Below are 22,303 nucleotides of genomic sequence, written 5' to 3'. Positions count from 1 at the left end.
AATAGTGTTTGAGTTCATCCCTAATCTATTCTTCATCTGATTCAGATAATGAGTGATTGTAAGTGCTCTGGAGTGATAAGTCTACTTCGGTCAGGCAGATTGTGAAGGATATTGGGTATTGAAATGAAAGCATTTCCAAATCTCAAACCAAAAAGGCAACATATAAACAGCTTACCAGTTCTTGGATATGGAGTTTTTAGGCTTTCTCCCTTTATGCTAACCTGGTTTCCTAATGACCTACTTTTATCTCTGAGTGGCAACACTCACTCCTCCACTGAGGCTTCCATGGTTGCCACCCAGGCTTGACTTTAAACATATCTACAGATCTACATCTTGCACTTTGTGAACAAAGTTGTGTAACTTCCAAATAACAAACTCTCAGATCTTGTTCTGATTTTATTTAATTATATAGTGTAATCACATATATTTTACTCTCAGTTTGCTTATTTGAGCACATCCACGTTTTATAGTTGTGTGCTTCTTGAGTTGATAACCTATTATCCTGAAAGCTTCCCTCCAAGGTTGTCATCTCTAGTACACAGCGTGAGTTGTCCATTCTTTTTAGTCCATTAAGGCCCTGGAAAGTACTAAAGTAACACTGCACAACAATAGTAAATTGATATAGAAGAGACATTCTGTTCCAAGGTAGAGAAAACACGAGGTGCACTTGAAAACTTTGTTACCAAATACATGAGGTCAACAGACCCGATCATCACATGCAGAATAAAAACTGTATTATATGCACATAAGGTACAACTGAGGGGGTATGTAGACTTATTAGATATTTGTAAGAAATAAACCTTGTTATGTTATATGAAACATTAGCAGGCAAAGATCGCTGATGGTGCCTGAGTGATATGAAATGCCAGAAAATATGAGGGATATTGCACACAGAATAAAGCATATTAAAGCCCAACAAATAAATCACTATATTATCATATGCCAGTCCATGTGTGGTAGCTGCATTTGGTTCTTTTCCAAACTTTTTTTTAACTTTTTTTACCTGGTAAGCCTGCAAATTTCACACTTAGGCTATGTTCAGACTGGCGAGGTTCCTTTGTAGTTACTGCTTCCTCTGGTGGGATGCTACATGTAGCTCGGCGTGGTTGCAAAATACATAAACTCTCAATAAGGTATTGTTAAATCTGGGGAAAATTATTTACTTTTCTTGGACTTTTTGAAAGAAGTGGAGAGTTTTATTTCTGATTTACTTGGGTGGTAGAATATTTGTCTTGTGTTTCTGTTTTGCATGGTGGATTTTTAATTGTTTTACTAGTTAAAAAAATGGAGTTTGTATTTTCTGCAAGCGTTAAATACTGCATGTAGTTTGCTGTGGCTGCATTTGTTTGCTTTTGGCATGAACTGGTTGCAGTGTATCAGGGAATACCTTCTCCCCAGCTGCTGTACTCCAAACTATTGGGAAATGTGTTGAGATATGCTTGCAAATGCTTGTGAAAATGTTCTCATTTAAGTCTATGGAAATGATTGAGAACAGACTGCACGGGGATGCTAAAACTTCTGAAAAAAAGCCCTGTATGTAAAGGTATTTCAACGACTCCAATTCACTTTTAGTGGTCTTTATGAAGTAGTGGAGAGTTTTATTTTAGATTTACTTGGCTGGTAGAATATTTGTCTTGTCTTTGTCTTTTGCACTGTTGGCTTTTTGATTTTTTATTTTACAAGTTAAAAAATGCAGTTTGCATGTTCCATGAGCATTAAATATAAACTGCATGCAATCGGTTGTGGCTGCATTTTTTTGCATTTGGCTTGAACTGGTTGCAGTGTGTCAGGAGATATCTTCCCCCCAGCTGTTGTACTCCAAAATGCTGGGAAATGTGTTGAGATATGCTAAACATAGTTTCATTTAAGGCTATGGAAATGATTAAAAAGCAGGCTGCCCAGAGACGCTAAAGCGTCTGAAAAATAGGCCTTGTAACGCAATATAAAGGTATTTCAACCACTGCAACTTACTTTAGTGATAACCAAGGATTTAGAGTTGTCTACCAGTGGAAGTGGACAGGTTGACAGTGGTGAACCATGGTGTTCTGCTGTGAACAACTATCCATCCAAACTCATTCTAAGTGTGATAATTATGCACTATCCGTTGCATGCATGCATTTTATCGTATTGCAAACCCAACTACAAAGCTCACGTTAGCTCCAGACATCTGCTGATCACTAATCTAGACAAAGTCTATAGTAAAGAAGTGAGATTGGAATAGCGTGGCATCTTTATAAATTAGGGCACAGGTAATGCCTTAACCCTAAAGTTGTTTACATAAAACAGCTGATGCTTACTTTTCCAATTTCCTGCTCCACCTTTGCACCATCTGAGTTGATTTGCTAAAGGAGTTTAGGCTGTTCCCATACCAAGGTGAATCATCACCTTAGCTAGTGATTGGTGGCTCAGTGGTTAGCACTTTGGCCTTTGCAGTGCTGGGTTTCAGGTTCGGCCTGGACACTATCTGCATGGAGTTTGCAGGTTCTCCCCATGTTTTTGTGGGTTTTCTCCCACATTCCAAAAACATGCAGTTAGTTTAATTGGCTTAGACTTTAATAAATAAATATGACTATGGTAGGGACATTAGATTGTGATCCCCACTGAGGACAGCTAGTGACATGACTATGGACTTTGTACAGCACTGTGTAATATGTCAGTGCTATAAAAGTACCGTTTAATGACAGTTAACTTTACAAAGTATACCCAATCACATGCAAAGAAATAAACAAAAATAACATTTTCTTTGCACATAATTGGATGGGTAAAGTCAACAGAGCTTCTTCCCATTTACTAAGCAAAAAAGAAATATTCTTTACAAGGAATTAATTCACTTTGCAATGTGAACAGCCTATATTCTTTTAGTAAATAATACCATTATATCTACTAACAAAGCAGCCAATAAAAATGCACAGGTGTATACAGGGTAGGTAGTTATTCTGAATCGGTCAGGGACCGAGGCATTTTCTTTTTTGGTGTAGGGTACCTGTATTTTGCTATATTTAGGACTTTTAGTTATAAAAAAAAGCAGCTGTGATAAATAATAATTGCAAAAAAGCTGTTCACCAAGAACAATCATCAGCCTGAAGCAAAGGTGATTTAGAGTTGTATAGCGATCAAATCCTGTCCTGGTAATTTTCCTTGAACATGTAAATAGGCCAAAACAACCCCAATCCCACAGGCTGGAGTTCAGCAACGAGCCCAGTTTACTCCATCTTTTTTTGTCCTGAACTAAACATTTTTTCATTGCAAGAACATAATAGTATAGTATGTACCGAATACAGAATATCATGCACAGCATTTAACACCGTAGGTGGTATAAGACTATGGCCATTATTTTCACATGCCAAAATAGACTTTGTGCTTTGAAATGATTTGCATCTCTGGCTGTAACGCAAAAGAAGCCACAGAGAAAAGTGGAAAATACCCCTAAATCTCCTGCAGGAAATTGATGGTACCTCAATCAAGTTATTAGGACAAACAGATGCTACTTTGAAGGCTGCTCCTCATTATATGAAAAAATGAAAGTCAACATATTGGACCTAACGGAAACTCTGCATAGGTCCAATCAGCTTAAAAGCCGCAATGATTAAGGGATTACAGCATCTCCTCCTACAGTTGCTACTAAAAGAGCATTTGAAATGTACTATAAGCAGTCCTGCTGATTTGGCTATGTCTTTCTGAATGCAGGTGTAAGGTCACGTGGTCCGTGTTGATGACTTGTTTTAATTCATTTATTCTTTGGTGATTTTCTGCTTGTCAGTGAGATGAATAGGTCCCATTATACATAGCAGCAGACAAGATCTTCTTGTTCCACGCAAGCATCTAGAAATTACTGTGTATACGCTAGTATGCATAATAAACTTCTTTCTATAAAAACAGTATAACTTAATTTATAAATTGGAAAGATGCAGACGTTGTTGCCAGTTATTGTCTATTTTGGACTGCAAGGAGTAGGAGGTGTCAGGATTAAAAAAAAAATCATGCTGTAATTGAGTGTATACCGCAATGGTTTTGCAGAAAAAAAGGCGGTGAATGCTGGAACCAGATATATTTTGGCAAGTATTTTAAAACAAAACTGATTTCAAGCAGAGTATAGTATGTTAGGACCAGCAGTATATATATGCCTGCAGCAGCATGCTTTAAATAATACTCCCACGCCAATGTATGGCAAGCTTCTGCACAGAATAGAGCTCTGCATTCCTGTTAATTCCAGCTGGCAAAAATATTTATGTCCCTATTCATTGGGGGTGGCTATCAATTGTATGTCAGCTATGACAAGGAAGACTAAGTTCTTTAATGGTGAATGTAATAAAATTAGCGCAAAATCCTTTCCATATGGTTGATTACAGTGGTACAGTATTTGCTGCAGAAGAAAACTGGGCTCTCCGACAATAAGAACCAGCCAGGTATTAGCTTTTATGTTCACTCCAGAAAATGAATTGTTTGTTTGGCATAGGCAAAAGCCAAGGTCTATTACCAATACACATTTGGAGGCCAGCACCTAGGGTACCGGGGGTAGAGGAGACAATACGAGAGGAATCTTTGAATACTGTGTGCATATTTCTTTTATTTTTATCATGTCTGGTCACTAGAAAAACCCTTAAGGGTCAGTTCAGTGACACTTTTAAATGTAAGAAGGCTATATGACAGTGATAACATTTTCTTGGCTGATCTTTATAAATGTAAGGGACATTTACATCCCATGAGAGTACAGGTAGTCCCTGAGTTACATACGATATAGGGACTTGTTTGTTCTAGGTTTGTTCTTAAGTTGAATTTGTATGTAAGTCGGAACAGGTACATTATTTTTAATAAATACAATTAGGACAGATGTTTGTCTCAACATGTTATTAGGCAGAAGGGTGTCAGTTATTGTATAAAATTCTTACTCTGAGTTAATCAAAAACAAGGCAAAAAAAAAAATCCTTATGGAGCCTGGACATTCATTACCTTCTGGAGCAAGCTGTGCTTTGATATGCAAAAAGAAACAACTGCAGAGTTTGTCTTGGTCATTAAAGAGGTACATGGGGCTGCAGAAAGAGCTCACCCCTCTAAGTTCACCCCCAACCTCAGCTGTGTTTAGCAAAAGATTTCTTCTGGAAGTCATGAAAACTGCCCCCTCCCCTCCTTCAAGCCTCCTTTCTGCACACAGCGAGCAGGGAAGCCCTGTTGGTATCTAGGAGGCATCTGTATGTCAAATGTCCTGAACCCGGCAACTACTTGTAGTATATTGAACCGTAAAGGTAGCAACGTAAAAACAGATCAAATAAAGAAGATGCAATGCAAAAAATAATGGGAACGCCTTTTCAAATATTGTCAATACAATAGAACTCAAAAAGCAACTAAATAAGTCAAATGCTATATATTTTTATACCTAACCCTATCTAAGCATAACTCTATCTAAGCATGGATTAAAAATACATTTGTGAGAATGTGCGGTGTGCTTCCATACATTTATATATAGGTGTTATTAGTTTGTATAAATGAATGTTGCAAATAAATGTTGCATGTCCTAATATCAATCAGTCCACTTCATCTGGCACAATGCTGCACCAATTTTGGTAGAATGTTAGGTTGGTAAACCATCAGCAGTGTTGGCCATGAACCTTTACGGAAGTAGGAAGTAGCTAAGGCAGGGACCCGGTGCAGAAGTATACCTTACCCCCCCCCCATAACCCCCCCTGTTTAAAATATTATTTATTTCTGCAACTTTTTAGGGGAAATTTCCTTCCTCTACTTTATATGGACAAGAAGGAAACATGCAGAATTCTAGTGTTCCGGTCAAGTTTTTAATATCCAGATATAATAAATGAATGGTGAAAAGAAGGAGTGAGATCAGTGTGATAAGTGTTGATACCTTGGAATGCATGAATTTTATGTGCTGTATTTGCAATAGCTTCAGTTTTTGTTGGTCATCTTTTTATAATTTAGTGTGCTTGTACAGATCTGGTTGCATGTCACTTAGTAAAGTCACACATTGATACCAGGCAAATAATAAATGCACGATAGCAATACATATGTAAACTGTATAACCAAGCAAATGATTGTAATTCAGTTCAGCCTTGCTTGTGATTCGAGTTCTGCTATGCAACGTGGTCACTGAGCCACCCAGAGTCCTTATCTACCTGGAGTTCAACTTTAAATATAAATTTTGAGGTCTCATTACTTATAAAAAAAGAGAATTCTTTATTGTAGACATGTTATCCCTTTCCTTCCAATTGCATGAAAGGATTGCAATTTGAATATTTTCAGAGCATTATTTATCCTTGTTGCTTGTCACTATTCCTCTTTAATATTTGGAAACTTGGAATTTATTCAAATGCATGTTGTCTTCAGTTGTATTCATAATTATGAAGCTATGCATTTTTTATTTGCATGATTTGAAGTGAAAGACCTGGCAATCCTACCTGACAAAAAGGAAATTTGTAACAGTACAATTCCTAGTCATAGATAATATTTTCAATATTTAGTTCATATCCTTGGTCAGCCATGGCAACTTGCCCACTGCAAATGATGGCTGATCATGTTCATTTATGGCAAGCATAAGTTAATTATAGTGAATGAAATACAAACACATATCATTAAAATTATTCTGAAATAATGTTTATTTAAAGGACTAATTTGGAAGTAATGTCTACATGGGGATCATATGTCCATGAAACTTCATCTTTCATATGTCATCACTGTTATCTTTAGTGTGGAGTAGAAAATAAAAAACAATCATGGTATTGGGATTGCTGTCATAAAAGTTTGGCTTGGCTTCATCCTTCTTGACTTTTGCGTCTTCCTTTTAGTGAACAAGACTTTTTATTATATTATAGGGCCAATTGATGGGAGTTTGATAAACTTTTTACTGGTGAAATAAATAAAGTCAATAAAAAGGTGTTTAATGTTTATTTTGGGTTGCAATTGACTGCAAGTTTATTTTAGCTATCCAGGTCCTGATCTTGTTCCAAAAATCCTCACATGCTTTATAATCTTTTTCACAGAAAGAATAAAAAGTCAGAGAAAAAGTTGAAATAAGTGTATTTTGCATTCACAAATCATTCTTCCAAATATTCTTTGGTAGAAAATCAATCGCGTGAACTTGGAAGACACTCCATCAAAGAATGTTTGGGGTTCGTCCTAAAGAAAAGTCAAAACATAAATAATAGTCAAATACACAAAAAAAATGTTCATGGGTTCTTAGAAGACTCAATTCCACCAACATCACTTTGCTACTGCTTACTGCCAATATCTTAGGATCTTCAGATTATTTTGACATTTGGTTTTACTATTTATGTATTTTTTTAATTGGATGTTGAATTGTGTCAACTTATGTCAACTTACCTATACCATATAGGTAACCTGTTTTTTTTTCAGTGAGGTCAACTAAACTAGATCATCATTTATCAACCTTTTAACATGGGGCAACCCTTGAAATATTAAATCCCCTACTATAATTATCATATCTACAGCTCACAGTACATTACTGTGGTAGTCAGCAGGAAGAATGCTGCTTATGTTGATGGCCAGATGGAAAAATGTCAGCACTACAGATAGCCAAAAAGATAATTTGTGTCCTTGAAACTGACCTCAGAGGCACACATTGCTCAAGGAACCCCTAGAAACCTCTGGAGAAAATCTAAGGCTACGTACACACATGCAATAGTTCTCATCCGATAATTAGTTTAGGGCTGATGTCGGATGAGAATCTTGCATGTGTACAATGCTCGTCATCCATTGTCCAAGCGACCATCCTGGCGGATCCACGGGCAATGGATGACAGGCAATCATAATGAAATTGAAGAGGGAGAGAGTGCAGCAGGGTGTCGCTCCTTCGTTTCCCCCCCCCCCCCGTACTTCATGGAGCAGAACGGTGCTGTATGTACAGCACCCATTAATGCATCGTGCCGTCGTTGGAAGGGATCGTTAAAGATCCTTTCCAATGACAATTATTGCACTCGTGTACTTAGCCTAAGGTTCCATAGAACACTGAAGAGCAAAGTAATAAAAGTAAACCTGCTGCTCCCGGTCGCTCTTGCAGAGCTAAAATATCCAGATGTGCCAAATAGTGTGATCCCCACTGGGCTCTGTGGTTCTTTCCTACAGAATCTCATAGTAACATAGCGGTTGGAGGAACCAAATGACCTCAAAGTGTCAGAGAGCAGCAATGGCTGATAATGTGCAATAAAAGATAGATTGGAGTTCCTCCTTCCAGAAAGATGAGCTACTTTCATTTCCTTGCTCTAGTTTTATGGCCAATGGAGTTATCTATGTAAGAAGCCTCCCAGAATGACAAGATTTTCTTAAGCTGCTTGCCCCCTTTTTTGTTTTGTTTTCAAGAAAATACCAAAACTCAGTGTTCATTATTACTATTGTTATACTTAATATAAATCATAATAATCATTATCTGTGCTCCCTTAATCCCTCACCTCTCTTTGGTTATTAGGAGGAATGTTCATTGGACTGGATTTAGGGATGAGAAGTTAATTAAAATTCAATTAAATACAATAAAACAATGTGTTTAGTAGGAGTAATAGCTTCACTACCTTAAAAAAACAGACCTTTTTGAGTTAATAATACAGTGTTGTACATTACACACAAATAATAATGTCATAGTATTTTGTGAACTCTTTGATTTTGGATGGACTATTTTTTTCAAGCTACTATAGACTGTAGTTTGGTGGTGAATGACCAACAGGTATAAATAATATGTCAGGAGTAATTTATTCCTCATACAGGGTGAGTGTTGGTAATCCAGGCCTTTAAGGTACAAACCAAATGTAGAAATCAATGTATGTGTGGGCAGCTTCATACTCACACACTCCCGACATTTTTGGCAGGACTAACATGCTTAAAAAGCAGATTCAGCCACCCACAGGAATGTAACTTGACATTTTTTCCTTATAATTGCATGGAATAAACATGCACAGTTGTTTCAGCCAAGCATGTGCATTCATGTACTGAGCAAATACGGTTTTCTGTATAAATAAACAATAAAAGGAACTATTGAAATTGGGCAAATGCATTTTCCTGGTTCATTTACCGAGATATGTCTGCAGAAGTTATAAACTCATCATACAAAAACACTACTTTGTGACCTCTCTGTTATTAACTGGGATAGTGACTTAAATCTGGAGGTAACCAAAATCTGCAACCAGAGCAATAGTTTTGGCATTGAAATTATTTTTAATTCAAAGAAACAAAAGACAGGGATTTAGCCAAAAATGTCTGACGAGGATGAAATATATCGGGCTAAATAACTGATTTGTCTTGTTTTTTTCCCCCAACATATAGAGAAGACATTTATTTTGTTTCTGAACTCTCACTCTCAAGAAATAGATTTATATTTGCAGCCCACCCCACCCCTTCTACGTTCTACTTGAAAATTATGAGTCCAAGTATTTTTTGTTCAAACTTTATTAATATTATTATTATTATTATCCAAATGTGTTGAAATTGCTACTGGATGATAATTTTTAGTCAGGTGCTGTTAAGGTGTTCCGAAATCTTTGGTTTACCTAGGATTAATGTAATCTAGTCTATCTCACTTTGTATTGCTAGTAATCTGCTGATTTGGTATCGCCTTTTGTTTAGTTGTTTGTAATGCAGAAAAACAGAAAACAAGAAAGGTTTCCTTAAAGATGAACTAAACTGAAATCACCCAAAAAAAAACAAAAACACTTACCTTCAATCTCGCTTCAGTTCGATCTATCCATAGGTGTCCTGCATCAGGTCCTGCATCATCCCAGCATCCATTCCAGAGCCAGCGCTCTGGGCGCCGCCATCTTCGTCTCTTTTTCCAGATTCTTTAACTTTATGTCACCCGACCCAGGAGCGAGATTGGGTGATTTAGGATGAAAAAAAAACTTGCCAATCTCACTGCGCATGCATGATTTTAGGTATGCTTTAGGCAAAGTCATTCAGGGACATGGGGGGAGGGGGGGGGGGTTATTAAAGGGCCCAAAGTTTGTACTGGCTCATGGTTTTTGAATTAGTAGCCTTCCTGCTGTATACCCACCCCAATTGGCACAGCATTGCCAGCCAAACGTTCCCTGAGCAAATCTTACTGAAAACAGCAGCAGTTGTGTGTGAACCCCAAACAGCTATTGTCGTAGTGCTTGCACTACTTTTTTGGGAGGTGGCATCCAAAATTTTGCAGGGGACCCACCAATTTCCAGTTGCATCCCTGCAAGACTTGCTGTCTCTCCCATTCAGAAAGCCTGATCTATAAATTTTTTGGTAGTAAGCTGGTTTTCATGGTTTGTAATCAGATTTAGAAGTTTAAATGTATTTGTAAAGAACATTCTTCAGGAGTCACACTCCCACTTAACGTAAGAGGAGCTATGTGAACGTAATTATTGCTGGAAACTAATGACTAACAACTGATCGTCCGGTAATCGTTAACAAATAAAGTGTGCTACGACTGGCCAACGATGCCGATGAATGCGGAATGTCCGTGGAAACAAATGACCGCCCCAACGTATTTGATTGGGTGACGACTTTTGCTATCTATTGTGTGATTCAGTGATTGTGTATTGTTCTGCAGTACACTTTCTCCTGTACACGTCATTTCCTGCATCCTACACAGCATGTACAGAATTGTGCACAATACGATCATTCAAAATAATCGTGAATAATCGTTGTTTGGTAGTTAATCGTTCATTTTCTAATTATAATTATTGCACGTGTGAACGTAGCCGTATGCAGATTAAGGAATCTTGAGCAGATTTTTTATCTTCAGCAGCTGCCATGTTTGCAGTCCATTGACTGGTGCTACTTGTAAATGTTACAATGTCATTCAATGTCATTCATCACTTAGTATGTTTAAAATATGCTCATGCTTATCCATTTCTCCATTCCCTGAGCGTGGGAAAATATAATCACCCAGCTGGTGATCACTACATTTCACCGTGATCACACAATCAGTGTTATCTCAACACACCCTAATATGTGTCTACATTGGCACCATACAGCTGTAGCAGAAGGAAATGCTACACAATCCGTTGAGACCCTTTGTTTAGAACAACAGCATTTCTTCTGTTAAATTATGCAGCCATTGTGGTCTTAAGAATGTTTAATGAAATAAAAAAAAATGCATCTATACAACAAAATGTTTAGCCTAAATCTTTTCAGTGCTGCCACAAAATGAACACTAAAACAAAATAAAATGGTAAGACACCTTAGCGAAAAGATTAATTCTTGTTTTACACAGGTGGTTGCAGGCAGCAAGAATGATCTTTGCCCCAAGTCCATTTATGTCTTGAGGCTGGCCTGACCTGACTCACATAATATTGCCACAAGGGAAAAAAATAACTGCTTACTTGTCACGGGAATCATAACAAGCCTGATTGTAATATAAGGAGGCAGAGCTGCAATTAGCTATAGAGCTAGTCCTCTCGCAAATACAGGGACCGGGATTATTGCAAAATCATTTATATCTTCCAGGCCAGTAAGCCCCAGTGTCTGCATTATGTGTTAGCATAAGAATGGGAGCAGGTCCTGTGAACCTCCCTGACCCCATGACCTTCTCCCCAGAAATGAATAGCTGTACTTTCAGTCTCCCCAGCCTCTCCAACAGGACTGAGCTATGCCTAAATTCCTAATCATGGTAATTTAATATATCTTAAACCCCTGGCTGCTTTATTTTAGCTGTTCTATAGTTTGTTTTAGGCATTCACTCGCTCTCACCCCATCATTAGGGCTCCTATTTGACGAATGTAAGGGTTTGCTATGAGACTACAAGTCTCTTTTCATCTTCTAAGTAAGCTGTGCTCCCATGTCATTAGAATGGTATTCCCAGCCATTGAGTCTTTTCATAGGAGCTTAACAAAAACTTTCAGGAGTTGGATATTCCCAAACTATAAGCCCGCTGTCTTAAGCAAATATGTTCAGTAAAAAATAGTGAGGAAAGCTGGGATGAAAAAAAACCTCTAACTGTACATTGGTGACAGTGAAAGGGGAAACGAAAGAAAGGTCTTGAATTTACATTTATAATTAAAGATGCATTTTTTTAAACATACATAGGCACATGCATTGAATGATATTATATGGTAGGTATCAGTCGGAGATATATTTATTACCCAGGGTGAGGTTGTGGATATTTGAAGGGCTTCCAGATTCCTTGGACTTGATTTATTAAAGCTCTCCAAGGCTGGGGAGGATACACGTTCATCAGTAAAGTTGGGTGATCCAGCAAACCTGGAATGGATTTCCTAAAGGTCATTTGATAGCAAATGTTTTGAATCCTGGACCAGATCCATTCCAAGTTTGCTGGATCACCCTGCTTCACTGATGAAAGTGTATCCTCTCCAGCCTTGGAGAGCTTTAATAAATAAGGACCCTTGTGTTGTGGGGTTCTACCAGCAGAACACAGGGATCACGTTGTAGAAATAAGGTCTTTTCCCTCAGTGATGGTCCTTGCCACTGTTGAAGGAAGAGGGAGGTCTGGTTTTGGCAAAGTAAAGAGGGCTACCTTTTTCTTGCCTTTTATGAACAGGACATGGGGCATACAAAGCTCACTGCCCCATACCCTTTAAGGTCCAAAAGAAAAAAAAAACTCAATTTTTTTCCCAAAGTCGAATTTGCCAAAACAGATTCAAATCAAACTTGAAGTCAGATTTTTGAGTTGAATTTTACCTGCTTGAATATTCTATGCTCATCTTTAGTAGTGGTTAGCAAAGGGGGTTTTAGCTTTAAATGCCACCAAGTACTCTATTAATATGGACTTTGTATATTCCTCTTTTTGTGTGTGTATTTTCTATCCAGCACCCAATAAATAAGCAGCAGTCTGGTGCATGACCAGGTAATTGATCAATATCTCCCTCATTTACTTGGCATAACCCATGTGCACCCATAGAGCTCCACGCCACTCCACCGTCTCCAACTGTAGCAGGGTAACTTGAACCAGTGGAGAGCAGAGATTTGTTATATATAATATACAATATACAAATGATACAAATGTGTTTACAATCAATATTTGGTTTGAAAGTTAATTGATCAAAGCAATGAACCTGATTAGATAAAGCTCTCCAAGGCTCTGGAGAAGATACACTTTCATCAGTGACACTGGGTGATCCAGCAAACCTGGAATAAATTTCTTTAACACTTAATAAGCTATATTTTTGGATTGGTTGTTTTTCATAACAACTCTTACAACACGTATTTCCATGGATGTAAGATTGTATATTGTTTGAGTATTTTGGGTATAGTTGCTGCCTTTTTTTTTGAGCAATCTGGTCTGGATGGTACAAAAATTGCTATGTCCTATACACTCTTTATTATAGGTCATGTAGTTTTATATATTACCACCAAAGAAAATTCAATAAAAATAATAAACACCTGTAAATTGGAACTATATGGAGCTTTGATACAAATGAGTGCAATATAGATGTGTAAAACCCAAAGAAGAATGAACCGCATGACTTGCTTATTCTCCTGCCAGCATTGGACGTCTATGTTCAGACATGTTCTCCTGCTCGGTCATTTAGTAGGCTGGCATCAGTATGCATGCTTCCAAGGGCTTCTTGATTGAATGGACTTCATTAAAGCGGCGGGCCCCTAACTCTTCTTTGAAATAATCAAATACAGAAACAGAATCCTGAAAAGACATGAAGAGTACAAACAACGAGCTGGCAGAACATGTTAACAGTCCTGAGAACTTGGGGTACATTTCAATGGCCGCTCCATTTTGTTTCATAAGGACTGTTTCAACATTGTAATCATTATACAAAAAAGAAAAAACAAAAAAAACCTGCGCACATACACACACAAAAACATTGCTTAACAAAACAAATATATGTTTTGAAATTCACGCTTCAGCAATTATTCTTTTAGATGGTAATCCTCTAAGTGCATTGTTTACACGCATTCATTTATCAAAGCACAGAGTTTGATAGGCAAATGAAGAATACGTCCATTGACCATTTTCTTGCTGTGTGTTTTTCCTTTTTTCTTTAACAGTATTCAGCTATAGAATCTATTGTAGGGATTGGGAAACTCTAACCAAACCTTTGAAGTCTGGACTTAATCTCATTTCTTAACTGTTACAATGTTTTTTCATTCAGAAGTTTCTGAAAAATCTATTGCATTGAATGGATCTAAAGCAAACAGGGTCGTGTCCCCATGTCAGTAGAATTAATGGTAACTGGAAGATGAATACTTAAATCTCATTGGTGGCTTTGGGGTAATAATTGCTATTCTCTGCATTTTCAAGCTGATACATGCGGTCTATAGTGACCATTATTATACTTTATAAAGTTTTACCCTGTCATTTATTGTATGGTCAGTCTTTGTGATTAGATACAGAATTAGATACAGGTTATTGGAGAGTAAAGATAAGTCAGTCTATGCTGGAAGTTAATATACATGTAGGCTCTAAGTAACTCCCTAAATATCTGTTAGTCTAAGCCAGAGGTCAGCAAACTTTTTTGGCCATTAGGCCATTTCAGGAGTAGGCAGGAGCACACTAGGCTTGGCTTGAGTCCTGCCCCAATGATGCCACCCCCGCCAGGAATGCCCTCCTGAAGGAAAATCCCTTTCCACCGCAATGTATACAGAGGGGAGGAGATTTTCCATATTTACCCCTGCGGCGGAAGTGTTAAGGCCGGCCGGGGTAAATAGGGAAGGGAGCCACCACACGGAGGCTCAAGAGCTGCATGTGGCTCCAGAGCTCCGGCCGCTACGGCTTAGGCGCGGTTTGTGTGCTGGCATTAGGCCAGTTTGGCCAGGGGGCGTTAGGCTAGAACAAACTACTGGCTAGGCTGTATCTGGCCTAAAGGCCGGAGTTTGCCGATCCCTGGATTAAGCAGTAGAACAACTGAATAGGATGACAATGCTCTTCTTCATGATGTAAATGCTTGGGTGTTGACATCTAAAGTCTTTGGGCCCCTATACATACTAAACAATCAAGGATAAATAAATGAGTTCTCATTTTTATTTAAATTAAATCGGGATATTGGAGAAAAATATTTTTTTTAACGTTAAATTTTAATAATTTTCTGCAGAATTAAATGCAAAAGACTTGTAGATTTTGAGTTTCTTTTATAGGCATTCAGTGACTTTCTCCTGATCTGTCTATGAATGGTTGGATTGAGTTGTGTTCATTGGCCATGGATCATTAAAAGAATTGTCAGTAAATGTTCTGTGATCTCTTCAGAGTTTAACATGACTTGTAAATTTTGCAAATACCTGAATACATTTTCCATGAAAAAACGTGATACCAGATTTTTTGCTTGAAAGGCAAATGGTAACTATTCTTTTTTTTTTTTGATTTTTAAAGTAGGGAAGAGGTAAAGAGGACCTAAATTTAACATTTTTACTTTACATAGAAGGGTAGACAACCCTTCTAAATAAAGTAAAAATGTTATTTTTTTTAAGTTCAACACCTTTACTTTAAAAAAAAAAGGTGCAACATCACTACTTTAAGTCTTGAATGCCGTGGCGATCAAGACTGAATGGGAACACGGAGCCTCCCAGGATACCTACGTGACTCATCCCCGTAGGCTCTGGCTGCTCCACCAAGAAGGAAGAGATGCCAATCTCATGCATGCAGTGAGATTGGCTCTCTTTTTTCCCTTTAACAGCAGCTACGTCACACACACTGCGCAGGTGCAAGATTGGGTGACATAGCAAGAAGACCAAAGAAGAAAACGGAAAAGAAGACAGAAGATGGCGGCGCCCATTAAGGAAGAGGAATTCTAGGACAACCTGGTACCGGATTGTGAGAAGAACTAGGCCATCGAGGGATCTGCGGGTAAGTGGGATTTTTTTATTTTTAGTTTAGTCCCGTTTTAACATTCATGTCATTTTTTTTCTATAATTCAAAAGCAGCAACAAAACATTACCAGAAGTCTCAAGCCATTACTTCTAATCTGGGTGAAAATAGTTGCAAGAACATCTATTTGAACGCAAATGGGTGAAAAATCTGGCAAAGGCTATAACCCCTCCCCATTCCATCTGAATCAAACATTTTGGCTGAATTCAAGGCTTAAATTTGGTTTGCCATTTATGTCAGGTTTTATGTAAGCTTTTGACTGCTTTTTATGATCTTGCCTCCGACAACTGTTTGACTTGTTTTGTAAATTTTTGTATAGTTGGTTATAATATCAAAGTGACAGCATTATTTCCTTTCTGATTGGTTCACTTGTTTCAAATTTATTTGAAAATAATTTGCCTTTAATCATTTTATTCTTTCCCTAAAAAACATGAACTGGGGTTTTTTTACTAAAGGAATTGAAGCTGTCCACTTACCAAATTAGCTTATCACCTTGCAAGGGATAATTGACTTAATGGATTTTCATTGCCCATGATTGGAAGTCATCATTAGTTCATCCAATTTACTAAGCTAAGTGAACTATCCCTTGCAAGCTGATAATTCACTTTGTTATGTAAATAGCCTTTATTCCTTTTGTAAATCAACCTCAATGTGTGTGTACCTTAATCCCTCATTGGACAGACCTGGAGAACAGGTGTGTCACTGCCAATCCTGCTCAACGAGATGCTTTCCACATTTAATATAAGTTAATAATATGTAATTCCATATAATTGTCAAATGTATAGATGTCTAAGCAGGTAAAGATATTGTAGTCATGAAATCGATCTAATCTGGACAGTGGCTGTCTGTAAATTAAATAAGTACATGTATTTTTTTTAGGTAAAAGTCTCCTATGTCATCTGAGCTGTGTTGTTCTGCCAATCAAATGTAAGTCCTAACGCATCCCAGCAACTCATATACATTCAACTGTCTTGGAGTAACAAATCAGACTACAATCTTTATTAGGAAATGACATATGGAGAATGAAGGCTTAAATCGGAACGGTTAGTATGTTGAGACAAGTGTAACTGAATGCATCCAGGCAGAAGAATGGTGACAGGTCATTTCATATTCAGGCCATATATACCAACATTTTCTGGCAGATTCCAAAAGCGTAAACCCGATTCCAATCACAAAAGCCCTCAAACACGTTATGGCAATTTACCAACAACAGATAATTTATGCATTTAGATGGTGGGATGGAGCATTTTTGCATTTAAAAGTTGGGAAATCTAAAAATCAGATGCTGAAACAACACATCAGTGAGCTGATTCTTCAGTATTCTCACTTGGGATGGTTTGTGGATGATCATTAACTGTCAGACACAGTTGTTTGGTTGCTAGAAAAGCCCTGTATCTCAATACCAGACATTCGTAGCCTGCCAATCTCATTATCAATCTCGTTAAACTAAGCAGATAAGAGCTCAAATTGGTAAAAGATACTCTTTTAAAAGGGAGCTTTCTCTGTTAGGGTCATGAATATTCTTAACTGTGGTCTCCAAGACATAACAGGCTTATAGTCGAGAATGTAATACAATGAAAAAGCAGTGTATGCTGGAAATAAAGGCAGGCTTAAAGTAAAAAGGTGTTTATTGTGGTCTATCTGGGCTCATGTTGGATTGTGGCTTATGATAAATCTCTTGCAGGAAAGTAACCTTTTACTATAATATTCATTACTGAAATACTGTATTCTTTTCCACAAGTAAGTACGTTTAATGCTCAGCATAAAGAGCGTGCTCTTTCAATAAGAATTTACATAATTTGGGCCACTATTTTATAAATGGAGCTAGTTACATAGGTTGAAAAAAAGACCATCAGGTTCAACCACTGGGGAAATAAATATAGTATAGAACCAGTATATCCCAAATAAAACCATATGTACATAGTTGATTCAGAGGAAGGATCTATCATGAGTCTGTAAGGAGTTATGTTCCCAGAGTTACTAATATAGAGATATTTTTGGTAATATTGCCTTTATGACAAATGAAGCTGGTGATGGCTTACCCAAACTGGTTTGAAAGAGCTACATGGGACCGGGCAGTCCTTGATGAATAGGATTCAACCTGATGGGCACTTTCTGTAGGGTAAAAGAAGAATGAAGGTAGATTGGGGCATAGTTAGTTCGTTAGAGGAAACAAAACTGTGGACCATTGGCTGGGAACCATGGGCACCACGCCTTTCTTATGGAACTATTGATGTTCTAAGTGAAAACTAGGACTGTTTGCTAAAGGAATATGGGTAAGGAAATGTATGTATCCATTTTACTTAGCTAAGTTCCCTTGCAGGGAGATTCACTTTCCTATGTGAACAGCCTAAATGATGTGGAGGCATAAGATGCTATAGTGTCAGGGAAGCCACCCAACTGTCTTAATATGCACAGAAGGTGGTTAGTTGTCCAGGTAGCTTGGTGTTAAGGTGAATCCTAGAACATATAGACATTTTTTAGACCTTTGGATATCAAAAGTCCTGTATCCAAAAGGACATTGATACTAACCCTTTTTGTGTTAATATCCACTTTACAAACGTATTTTCTATAATGAATAAAAATAAAACGGCTCCTTACTATGACTCTTTTACTATTGCTACTACCATCAATATCCCCATTACAGTTGCCCTATCATGGAAAGCTAATGAACGCACCATATACAATGGAGAGCAGTAGCTAGCATCTGTATTGGCTTGTTTGCATACGTCACTCTGGTATAACTCTGCAGAATGGGACAGCACTTTAGAAAGGAAGGATAATAAAAATAATGATCCTATTTTTAAAACATTTCAGATGGGAGTCGTAAGCTGTTAATGACATCCATCCAGCTACGAGGTAAACAAGCACTGCAATTCAGTCTCTTAATTCCGTTATAAGAAGGTGACATCTCAGCAAATGCCAAGAATTTCATTGTTAGGATCTCAGTGTTTTCAGGAATATAGTTCTAGAACAATCTTTACAAAACAAACTAAGCATAGGTCATGGATTCTGCACCAAGTGAAAGAAGCAGATGTGTGAAGAGGAGAGGTAAGAATGGAATGCACAGAAAGGATAGATAATTATATGGAAGCAGTTTTCCACCCAAGCATATGAGTCTACAGACGGGTACAGATGTTAAGCTTGTTTTGCTTCATTTTTAGGCTGCAAAATGTAACATTTTTAATTGAATGCTAGATCTTTTATTATTTTATAAAATAGCAATGCATAATTTGGACAGATGGGCAGGTTTACTGAATAATCGTGAGATCTGGTTTTCTTTCCTATAAATACTAAGTGTTGACTTCCAAAGGTTTCCAAGACCATATGATAGATATTTACATGATCAGTGGTCACCTTCATCAATATTGTTGTTATATTGTTAAAGCAGTTCTTCTTCATCAATAATGTGTTTGGCTATACAAATGGGCACCTTCAAACAGTATGGTTTATAAAATACAGAGGACTTTGTACAGTTTATGTTGAGTTGATTTTAGGTCATGGTTTGTAAATTGTGCAAACCACAATTTGTTGTTCGTGTATTTCCTTTGGCATTGATCTCATCAAATTCAATTCAAGTTAATTAGTTATAAGATCAAATAGATTTACCTGCAAATATTTTTAAGCATGAAACACTTGGTGAATCAGGGCTTTTTTATATCCGATATACTGCATGTCATTGCAATAGTGCATAGCTAGCAAACAACACGACAGTCTGGCTCAACTGAGCATTATGGTTCGGAAGTAATTGATTGTTGCACTCTGCTGGTGAGCAATTAAAACCAACTTCACATTACTGTTTAATTAGGACCTGTTGGGTGAAACGTGAACATGTAGTTCGGTTGCTTTAAAGGTATTGTCTATGGAACAATGAAGGTGCTGTTAATCCATAATATCACCAGAGTTCAACGATCTCTCTCTTCTCAGTGTATGTTTGGGAGGGTTAATGGTGGCACAGAAGAAGAAGCATTTTAGGTAATGGACTCTCACATGCTAGCATAAAGATCATGCTTGTTGTTATGGTAAGAGAAAAGAGTTCTTACCTGCCCAATAGACAGTTCCTTCTGATCTTAGTCATGCTGTGGTTATACATATAATGTTATATATTTTTTTTTTTTATTAATAAACAGAATTTATTTAATTCCAACATATTATGCAGCGCTGTACATTAAAATAAGGGTTGCAAACGACAGACAGATACAAACAGTGACACAGGAAGAGGAGAGGACCCTGCCCCGAAGAGCTTACAGTCTAGGAGGTGGGGGAAGTATCACACAAAAGGAGGGAGATATGGATTGGTGGGAAGTAGTGAGGGTTTAAGAGACATAAGAAGAAGGGTAGGTGAGTATAAAAAGATTGGTTTTAAGGGCCCTTTTAAATGGGCAGAAAGTAGGAACAAGCCTACGAGGACGGGGAAGACCATTCCAGAGAGTCGGGGCAGCTCTGGAAAAGTCTTGGAGCCGTGAGTGTGATGAGGTTATGAGTGAGGAAGTCATTAGTAGGTCATTGGAGGAGCGAACAGAGCGGCTAGAGGAGTATTTTTCTATCAGGTCAGAAAGGTAAGTGAGACAAGAATTGTGGAGGGATTGGAAGGCAAAGCAAAGGAGATGAATTTGATTCTACAGTGAAATGGAAGCCAATGCATACATGGATTTAAGACAGTTGCCTAATTGAATATCTTGAAGACTAGATCATAGAATACCGTAGATGAAGTCGAAAGTTTGGTCATAGCATTCAGTCAGACTGCACTTTTTAATCCAATAAAACTGTGGTTAGCTACATTTTCCGTTTTCCATGCATTGCAAACCAGCCCTTGAGGAGGTTAAACCCTTCTGGCTAATTGATTACAAGGACTTGTACACAGAATGAACCAGCCAGAGTGCAATGCCATATTTGTTTTTGTGTGAAACACATTACAAAATTGATGCATTACCCAAAAATTTATATAGCTCACATGTTTTTTTTTAATAACATGCTTTGCTTTCCATGGTGCTGCAAATGCATTTATATACAGCAGTGATTATACTTATATATTCATTTTTAAATTAGCCAAATTAAGCTAATAACAATACCGATTCTCAAGCAGAATTCGCATTGATCAATTTGATGCCATGTGCTGCAGACTGGGAGTAGGTGAGAGAAGATGGCTCATTGTGGATGTTCAGTGGCACAAAGAGAATTCATCTCCTCCTTTCTCTCTCCCTTTACAATTAACTCTCCATCAACCCCAGCACTTGATGTTATGTAAAAGATGCAGACATTTGCAGCAAGAAGAGTAGGTGGGCCCAGTGAGATGTCAGGTGATGGGAGCCCTGGAGGGGGCGCACATCATGGTTTGAACTGTGCATGTCTCTGAAAGGTTCTGCAGCCATTCTGGGTCAAAACTGATGCCAGCAGATGGGTAAAGTATAACACTCAATGGCATAGCTGCATTCCCTATGCATTAATAATGGAAAATTTAAGAATTTAACTCCTATCCACACAGAGATTGGTCCTTTGCTTCTATAATTTATGTATTTTGTATTTTCACATATCTTTACATGCAATGATATGACTATACCAGGGTTGTATATTTAGTTTCTTACAACAGAGGTGTATATGTAGAATAAAAATAACTAGCTGCCTCCATTGCATATATCTAATAGTTAAATCCATGTTGCTTTGCAGACATGTCTCTATGTTGCCCTCTAGAGGACACATGATGGGATATCTGGCTTGCTAAACCGGTATGATTCCAACCTCACCATAGTTCAGTCCATACTAGAATTATTATAGGGTAGTATAAACATGGAAAAACCTGGTCATATAACATAGTTCTTAGTAGAAGCCAAACTGAATTCATCACAAAGATATTTTACAAGCAACCCATTGTCAGCTAAACATGTTAAATAAAGCATACCAGCAACACAATACATTTCCTGCGCATTCTATCACATCTCAATACCAACATTCACAAGTGAAATCTGCTGAAGAACTTGGACTACTCTGCCACTATGTAGCATATGTGCTGTTTTTTGAAGCAGCTAATTTAATTAGTAAAAACAGAAAAGGCAATGTTAACATATGTTAACACACGGTGAATGCTTACCATGACATACATGCTATACAGAAACTAGAACTTGCAAAATAGGATGTAAACTCAAATAAACAATTCTGTTGTTCTATACATATTGATAGGCAGATAGATACATGTAGATAACAACTACATAAAGTGAATTCCCATTCATATAAATACCTATACTGTAAGGGCTGAAAAGTACATGCATAGAAAGGGTTAATCCTATTGTGTAACCAGCTGCACAACTGAATAATACTCTTTTAGACATGATGTACAGTTAATAGTAGAGGTGTGCCAGATCATGCAGAAGTGGGTGGGAGATGACTCTCTCTTCTAGGTAGGGAGTATACTGTTTTATTGTGTGAAATTTCACACCCTTCTAACACTAAGAGAGCTGTAAGATGTACATTATTATGTATTTGTGTTAGCAAAAATCAGATACTGCAATCATTATTTACATAAAACAGATATAGATAGATAGATAGATA

The 22,303-nt window shown here is 37.5% G+C and overlaps 1 long non-coding RNA gene across 3 annotated transcripts in view; it reads left to right on the top strand.

Annotated features, from left to right (window-relative positions):
* Window positions 1-22,303, top strand: part of LOC140322209 (uncharacterized) — a 70,702-nt gene that overhangs the window by 18,267 nt on the left and 30,132 nt on the right. The window contains exon 2 of one of the 3 annotated variants that reach the window (XR_011919171.1): window positions 16,637-16,800. The exons of 1 other annotated variant lie outside the window; for it this stretch is intronic. This is a non-coding gene — a long non-coding RNA (uncharacterized lncRNA). The remainder of the gene's footprint in view (window positions 1-16,636; window positions 16,801-22,303) is intronic. One more of the 3 variants, XR_011919173.1, reaches the window with a different exon arrangement.

The sequence above is a fragment of the Pyxicephalus adspersus genome, chromosome 2, assembly GCF_032062135.1.
Source record: "Pyxicephalus adspersus chromosome 2, UCB_Pads_2.0, whole genome shotgun sequence".
Lineage (NCBI taxonomy): Eukaryota > Metazoa > Chordata > Amphibia > Anura > Pyxicephalidae > Pyxicephalus > Pyxicephalus adspersus.
Note: the sequence above shows the minus strand (reverse complement) of the source record. Positions and strands in the feature narration are given on the sequence as shown.